Source organism: Dendrobium catenatum, unplaced genomic scaffold (genome assembly GCF_001605985.2).
Source record: "Dendrobium catenatum unplaced genomic scaffold, ASM160598v2 fragScaff_scaffold_133, whole genome shotgun sequence".
Lineage (NCBI taxonomy): Eukaryota > Viridiplantae > Streptophyta > Magnoliopsida > Asparagales > Orchidaceae > Dendrobium > Dendrobium catenatum.
The window spans coordinates 4,566,519-4,574,989 of NW_021318595.1; positions in this window are offsets into that span (position 1 = coordinate 4,566,519).

Sequence of the window (8,471 nt, forward strand, 5' to 3'; positions counted from 1 at the left end):
TACTACTGCTAAATTTTTAGGTTTTAAACACGCTGCCTCTAATGTTGCTAATAAAATTTGGGTTTTTTGGAAAGAATTTATTAAAATTGATGTGATTGGGGATTTTACTCAAGTTATTCATTGCAATATTGAAAGCTCTACTTTTCATTATGTTGCTTCGTTTGTTTATGTTGCTTCTTCTCGCTATACTAGAAAGTTGTTATGGGATCAACTTTTGCAGTTTCATAATATTTGTAATATTCCAAGGATTGTGGGAGGGGATTTTAATACTATTGCTAACCCTTCTGAACGTATGGGGGGTTCTCTTCCCATCTTTCAGTCCATGGAGGATTTTAATGATATGATTATGGAATGTAATCTGATTGATATTGGTTTTACTGGCAATAATTTCACTTGGAATCGTGGTCATTTATGGAAAAGATTGGATAGAGTTTTATTTAATAATGCTTGGATCAATATTTTTGAGTCTACTCATATTGACCATTTGAGCAGGACTCTCTCGGATCATGCCCCGCTTTTGATTAAGATTAATTTTAAACATAATTACTCTCCTTCTCAATTTAGATTTCAAAATATGTGGATTCTTCATGATTCATTTTTGGATGTGGTTAAAACTAATTGGCAAGCTCCTCTTATGCCTGATAATTCTATTAATGGTATGAATAGATTGTAGTTGAAACTTAAAAGATTGAAACAAGTCTTAAATTGGTGGAACCATCATGTCTTTAAAAATCTTTTCTCTAACATTCTTTGTGAGGAGAATAGAGTGAATTTTTGGGAAAAGTAAGTTCTTTTATGTCCTTCTGATCCTAATATTTCGATTCTTCAGGAGGCTAAGAGTGCTCTCATTAAATTGCAATTGCAAGAGGAAACTTTTTGAAAACAAAAAGCGACTTTTAAACATTTGGTGGACGAGGATAACAACACTAAGTATTTTCATGCTTTAGTTAAAAAAAATCGTGCTAAGAATACTATTTGCAAGATTTAAAGAGATGATGGTTATATTACTGAAGATCATGATGAGATTGCGGTCCTGGCTGTTAATCATTTCAAAAACCATCTTAACAAAGTCTTTATTCCGTCTTCTATTAATAATCCTCAGATCATTCCTAAGATTATTTCGAATGATGATAATAGGGGGTTGACTATTCTTCCCTCTCTTGATGAAGTTAAGAATACTGTGTTTGGGATGAAGTGCTGGCCGATTATTTATGAGGATGTTTTTGTGGCTGTTACTGATTTCTTTAACGGTGGTGTGATTCCTAAATTCTTTACTGCTACTTCTATAGTGTTGATTCCCAAAAATAACTTGGTGGAATCTTGGAATGACTTTAGACCTATTAGTTTGTGTTCTTTCTTTTATAAACTTATTTCTAAAATTTTGATGAATCGTTTATCTATGCATTTGCCTAGAATTATTTTGCCTTTTCAAATGGGTTTTGTGAAAGGTCAGGCTATTGTGGATAATATTTTATTGGCTCAAGAATTCTATCAGAATTTGGATGTTAAAGTTCGTGGTGGCAATATGATCTTGAAGTTGGATATTGCCAAAGCTTATGATAATATCAATTGGGATTTCATTTATAAAATCTTAAGTTTATTTGGCTTTGACTGTAATTTTATAAATCTTATTAAGAACGGCATTGAAAGTCCTTACTTTTTGGTTATTGTGAATGATAAGAGCCATGATTTCTTTAAGGCTTCTCATGGGCTTAGGCAGGGGGATTCGATCTCCCCTGTTCTTTTTATTATTGCTGCGGATTATGTTTCTAGAGGCTTGGAGGATGTTTTCTCCAAAAATCAGGGTTTTATTTCCGTACTATGGGTGGTTTTAAAATTTCACACTTATATTTTGCTGATGATTTTATTGTGTTTTCTAATGGCTCTTTATCTATGATTAACAAGCTAGTGGATTTTTTTAATAATTTTGAGTTGATTAGTGGTTTAGCCTTGAACAAACATAAGTGTTGTTTTAATGTGGCTAAGAAAGTTTCTCCTCATCGTGTGACGGAGATTAAGAATATCACTGGTTTTACTATTGGCACTTTACCTTTTAAGTATTTGGGTATTTCTCTTTATAAGGGAAGGAAGAAATCGTTCTTGTTTGATGATTTAATTTCGGGGATTCTTAAAAGGCTCTCTTCTTGGGAGGCTAATTTTTAAGTTTTGGTGGTTGTCTTACTCTTATTAAGAGTGTTCTTTGTTCTATCCCTGTGTATACTTTTCAAACGTTATTTCCCACTAAAACTGTGTGTAAGAGAATTGATAGAATTATTAACAAATTTTTCTGGAAAGGTACAGGTAATAATTCTAAAATCCACTGGTCTTCTTGGTCTAATTGTTGTGGGTCTTTGAAAGAAGGGGGGTTGGGGTGTAAGTCCTTTTCTGATTTGGCCACGGCTTTCTCTTTTAAATTATTGTACAATTTTTGTGATCAGGTTTCTCTTTGGGCCAAATTTATGGGAGCTAAGTATTGTGCTGACAAACATCCCATCTTTAGTGTTTTCAATAATGGTAATTCTATTGTTTGGAAGCGGTTATGTGCGATTAAATGGCAGGTGGAACCTATTATTATGTGGGGCCTGGGAAGGGCAATATTTTATTTTAGCAAGATTGTTGGTTAGAGGGCTTTTTGATTGATTCCATGATTAGTTCCTTTTCTAATGAGATGGTGAAGGTGAATCATTTTTTTTGGCAACAGTTGGGATGTTGACAAATTCTCTAGTGTGCTGCCTAATAGTTTAATATAATGTATTTTAAAGATTTCCTTTAATTGCAATGCTAATGATATTCAAATGTGTGCTCTGTCTAATGATGGAGCTTTTAAAATTTCGGATGCCTGGCATTATGTTAGAGAGAAGCATGATCATTCTAGGCTTTTTTCTTTAATTTGGCATAAAAGTATTCCCTATATTATTTCTACCTTCTTGTGGCGTTTGCTCCATAAGTTTATTCCTACTAATGATAACCTGATTAAAAGAGGTTTCATTATTCCCTCTAAATGTCAGTGTTGCTATCATGTGGATAATATGCAACATGTTTTCATCTCTAGTCCGATAGCGGTTAAAGTGTGGACCTTTTTTGAAGATATCTTTCATTTAAGTTTTTTTAATGGTAGTCCTTCTATTTATTATATCATGAATTTATGGTTTATTGATAGTAAATGTCATATTCGTAATGTGATCCCTTCTCTTATTCTTTGGTACATTTGGATGGAGAGAAATAATTCTCGTTTTAATGGTATTGCTATGAATTCTCAGAAAAATTATTCATAATATTAAAGAGAAAGTGATGAACCTTTATTTGGCTAATTTACTTTCTCTTAAAAGCTTTAAGAACTATAGTTTTGTTGCATCGTGTTTTGGCATTGATTTGGATAGGAATTTCTTGAATAACATCCCCAGATGTATTTATTGGAATAGGCCTTCCTCCAATTTCTTGAAATTGAATGTTGATTGTATCAAGAGGGACATTTTGGTTACTTAGCTTGTGCTAGTGTTCTTAGGGATCATCATGGTAACTATTTTTTTGGTTTTGTGGGGTCTGTTAATATTGCGGATATGAACTACGCCACTACATATGCCATCTTCTACGATTTAACTATTTGTTACAAGCTTAAAAGGTTTGATGTGGTGGTTGAGGTGGCTTCTCATTTTGATTATAAGTCTCTGGATTTTAGGGAAGATAAAACCTATGTTGCCTCTCTCTTTTATAGTAGGCGTGACACTATTAACTTATGTAAGAAGTTGAATTGCTCTTTTTCTGTGATTGAGGCTAAAGGTAATGCTGTTGCCCAGGCTTTGGCTCTGTAGGGTGGTAATCTGATGAGTATGACTGACATTTCTATTTTTCTGCTTCTGAGATACATTAAGGGTCTCCTGACTTTGGATAAAACTAATGTTCCTTATGTTCAGTCTTAATTTGTGCTTCATGGCTTTCCTGGGGTTTGTCTCAGTGGCTTCATCTCATATGCTGATTATGTATCCTTATTTTTCTTTTCTGCATCTTTTGCATATCGTTTGTTTGGATAAATCTATACTGGATGATGCTACCGTTTGGTGGAAGTTTTGTCTGTTTTCCTGGAGGTGCTTGTTATTCCAGGAAATGGATTTTGTTTGGACTTTTGGTAAATCTGGGGCTTTGTATGGTTTTAGTATTAATAATACCTATTGCATGAATGGTTATGCCTGGATATGCTGGATTAAAGCCTTTGGAAAGCATTGGAATTATCTTTTCTATGGTCATAATGTGCACCTTCAAACTGTTGGGGGTGAATACTTCTTTTACTGAGATGTTTCTCTATTTTGTGAGTGCTCTTTTGCTTTCCTTTGGTTTGGCTAGTTTTTTGCTATATTATTGGTTCTGGCTGCTCAGTTTGGGACGATAATTACTAAGGTAACAGGTGGTATTTCTAGTCTCAATACTTTGTCTATTTTGGTTTTTTCTTTTTCTATTTGCTGTGGTTTTTGTAGGAAAATTTTGCAGGATCTTTGGATTCTGGATTTTTGGATGGGGAGCAGAGTTTACAAGTTCATTTAATTTTTTTCTTCCCTATTTTTGGGTGCTTGTTCTCAAGCATCGTAGAATGTACCTAAGTTTTTTTGTATTGTTAGTTGTAAGGTCCTCGTGCTCTTAGGTTTTTTTGGCTTTTTTATTTTTGTAGCTCGTTGGAGCATTAGCGAGCGTGAGGACCTTTTAAAGACTTTATATTTTTTCCTTAATCAACGCGTAGGCCCCTCCGTGGGTCCCCCCCCACCCAAAAAAAAAAGAGATTAAAAAAAAGTATAATTCTTCTCTTATATATTCTGCCATCTGGCATAACAATATTCCTGTTTCTTATACCATTTTAGCTTGGATTTGCCTTAAAGGCTTCATTCCTGTGGATGATTTAACTTAAAAAAAGGTTTTAGTTTCCCCTCCAAATGTCAATGTTGCTCTAACAATGAAAAATGTTAATCACCTATTTGTGAATGGGAATATTGCTCAAAAGGTTTGGATTCATTTTATTAACATTGCAAAAATCAATTATGTGGTCATTTCCAATGATTTATCTGTTTTATTAAAAGGTTGGATGACTTCTTCGAAAGGCCACATTTTTAACTTATTGCCTATTCTTATATTGTGGTTCATATGGAAAGATAGGAATGAAGCTAAGCATAGTGACATTAAAATGGATGCTAAACAAATCATATCTAATATCAATAATAAAATCCTGCATCTAAATTCTTGCAATCTTATTTCGACTAAAAACTTCAGCAATTGTAGGGATATGATTGTCTTCCTTGGGATTCCTTTGGAGGAGGGGAATCTGAATGGTTTTGACAAGGCAGTTACTTGGTTTAAACCTAAATTTCTTTTTGTTAAGTTAAACTCTGATGGTTCTATTAGGAACTCTTGTGCTGGTACAGGGGGAATAATCCGTGACCACTTGGGTAATGTTTTAGAGGCTTTTGCTGGTCCTTTACATCATTGTTCTGCTATCACTCCTGAGCTTACGGGTTTATCTTATGGGCTTGATATTTGTAATAATTTGGGCTTTAATAATATCTGGATTGAGATGGATGCTCAACTTGTGGTACATATTATTAACAACCTCGTTTCGGGTAATCCTCAAAACTTCTATCTGATCAGGAAAATCAAGAAGTCCCTTTCTAATATCAATTATTCCATATCGCATATTTATCGTGAAGCTAATGCATGCACTGATTGGTTGGCCAATTATGGCTGTCAACTTGATAGTTATCAGGATTTGAACATTAGGTGTTTACATCCGATGTTGAAAGGTATGATTATCCTGGATAAATCTGATTTAATATCAGTCAAGGGGTCGGACAACATTGATATTTCCAAACTAAAAATGTTGGATAACGTTGGAAATACTAACCAAGCTATTGATGAAAAAGGGGCAAGTGATACTGAGAGCAACATAGTTAAACAAAAGAAGAGTGAGAAGGAAAAGGATGTTGAGCTGGAAGAAGGGGAAGTGGGATCTATTGAAATTTGGATTCCTATGGAAGAGATTAAAGACTCGACTAATTCCTTGACATCTCCTAATGGGAAGGAAAATAACTTAGACGAAGGGAATTCCTCTTACTCTAAAAAGAAAGGTAAAAGTAAGAAAATCATTACGAACACCACCCCTAGGGTCACTAGAGCTACTAATCAATCCTTTAATGCTTAAAGTGATTTTGTTGAATATTAGGGGTGTGGGTAGCTCTAGCTATCCAAGAATAGAGTGAAGAATCTTTGTAGGATCCATGATATCGATCCATTTACTTGTTTTAATTGATTCGTTAATTAATACGACTAAGTTGGAGGCTGTTAGAATTAATTTGAGTTTTGACTTTTGTTTTGGTAAATGTACTAATAAAATCTAGCTTTTTTGGAAGAGGTCCATTTTGTTAGATGTTATTATGGATAACCCTCAAGTTATTCACACTAATATCACTTTTAACCTGATATCTTATTTTGCCTCTTTTGTTTATGCTTCTTATTCTAGAGTTGAGAGAAATGTCCTTAGAGATCAACTCCTTGATTTTTCTACTAATGTTAATGCTCCTTGGTTTGTGGATGGTAATTTTAATTGTATTACTAATGCTACTAAACGTGTGGGAGGTAAAGCTCCTAATTTTAATGCTATGGAGGACTTTAATGATATGATAAGGAATTGTAACTTGCATGATATTGACTTTTTTGGTAATAGCTTTACTTGGAATAAAGGCATCATGTGACAAAGATTAGATCACATTCTTTTCAACAATTTTTGGATAAATGCTTATCCCAATACTCACACTACTCACCTTAGTCGTACTTTATCTGATAATTCTCCCTTACTTTTAAGCATTAGTAATAACAATGGAAACAATTTTAAACCTTCTAGATTTCAAAATATGTGGGGTTTTGATGAAAAATTCATGCAAACTGTGAAAGAAAATTGGGATTATCCTCTTTTCCCTTCTGATGATGTGTATGACATGACTAGGCTCTGGTTTAAACTTAAAAGGCTGAAGCAAAAACTTAGTTGGTGGAATAAATGCATTTTAAAAACTTATTTGCTAATATATTGAAGGCTGAAGAAGAGGTTGAAATTACTGAGATGTCTTACTTGTTTAATACTTCTATTGAAATTTTGGCTTGTCTTAATGAAGCCAAGATAAATCTGTTTAAGTTGTAGGAAAAGGAAGAAGCCTATTGGAGACAAAAGGCTTCATCAAAATTTCTTGTTAAGGGAGATCATAATACGGCTTATTTTCATAGCATTGCTAATTATAATAAGGTTAAAAGGCACATCCATAAGATTACATCTACTGATGGGAGTATTATTGAGGACCCTGATATGATTACTTCTTCGGGTATTGAATACTCTAAAGCCTTTATTTCCAATTTCACTCCTAATTTTAATATGGATTTTTCCTTTATTCCATCCCTTGTTTTTGTGGATGACAATATGATGCTCACTAATATTCCTTCTGAAGTGAAAATTTGGAGCATTTTAAAAACTATGAACACTGATTCTATAGCTGGCCCTGATGGCTTTACGAATAAGTTTTTTCAAAAGTGTTGGGATATCATAAAGAAGGACCTAGTTAATACTGTTGTGGAGTTTTTTAGGGGAGTTCCTATCCCTAAGTATTTTACTACCACTTCTATTGCTTTAATTCCTAAGCCTCATAACATTAACTACTGGAATGACTTTCGGCCTATTAGCTTATATTATGTTTTTAATAAACTTATTGTTAAAATTTTAATGGGAAGGTTTGCCTTGATTCTCCCCAACATTATATCTTTGGAACAATATGGTTTTGTGAAAGGCAGATCCATTTTTGACAATGTCTTACTTGCTCAAGAATTAGTTAATGATTTGAATAAGAAGGTGGTTGGTGGTAATATCATCTTTAAGATGGACATTATCAAAGCTTATGATAATCTCAACTGAAATTTCCTGCATTGGCTTTAACTTGCAATTTATTAACTTGATTAAAAATAGTATTGAAAATTGATACTTTTTTGTGATTATTAATGGTATGTCTCATGAGTTTTTTTCGTTCTTCTCATGATCTTAGATAAAGAGATCCTATATCTCCTGCCCTGTTTATAATAGCTGTGGAATTTTTATCTCGTGGTATGAATCAACTTTTTAGAATGAATCCTAATTTGTACTTTAAATATGGAGGTGGCATTCCTTTAACCCATTTGAGCTTTGCTGATGATTTCATTATATTTCCCAACAGCTCTATCAAAATGGTGAACATTCTCTTTAAGTTCTTTAATATTTTTCAACAAGCTAGTGGCTTAACTTTTAACTTGTTTAAGAGCTGTTTTATCTCTACTAACTCCATTACCTCTAATCATCTTCAAAGCATTGAAAGAAAATTTGGTTTAAGAAAGAGGGTTCTTCCTTTAAAATATTTAGGCACTCCTCTTTACAAGGATAAGAAGCAGACTCATTTATTTGATAATATCTTTTCTAC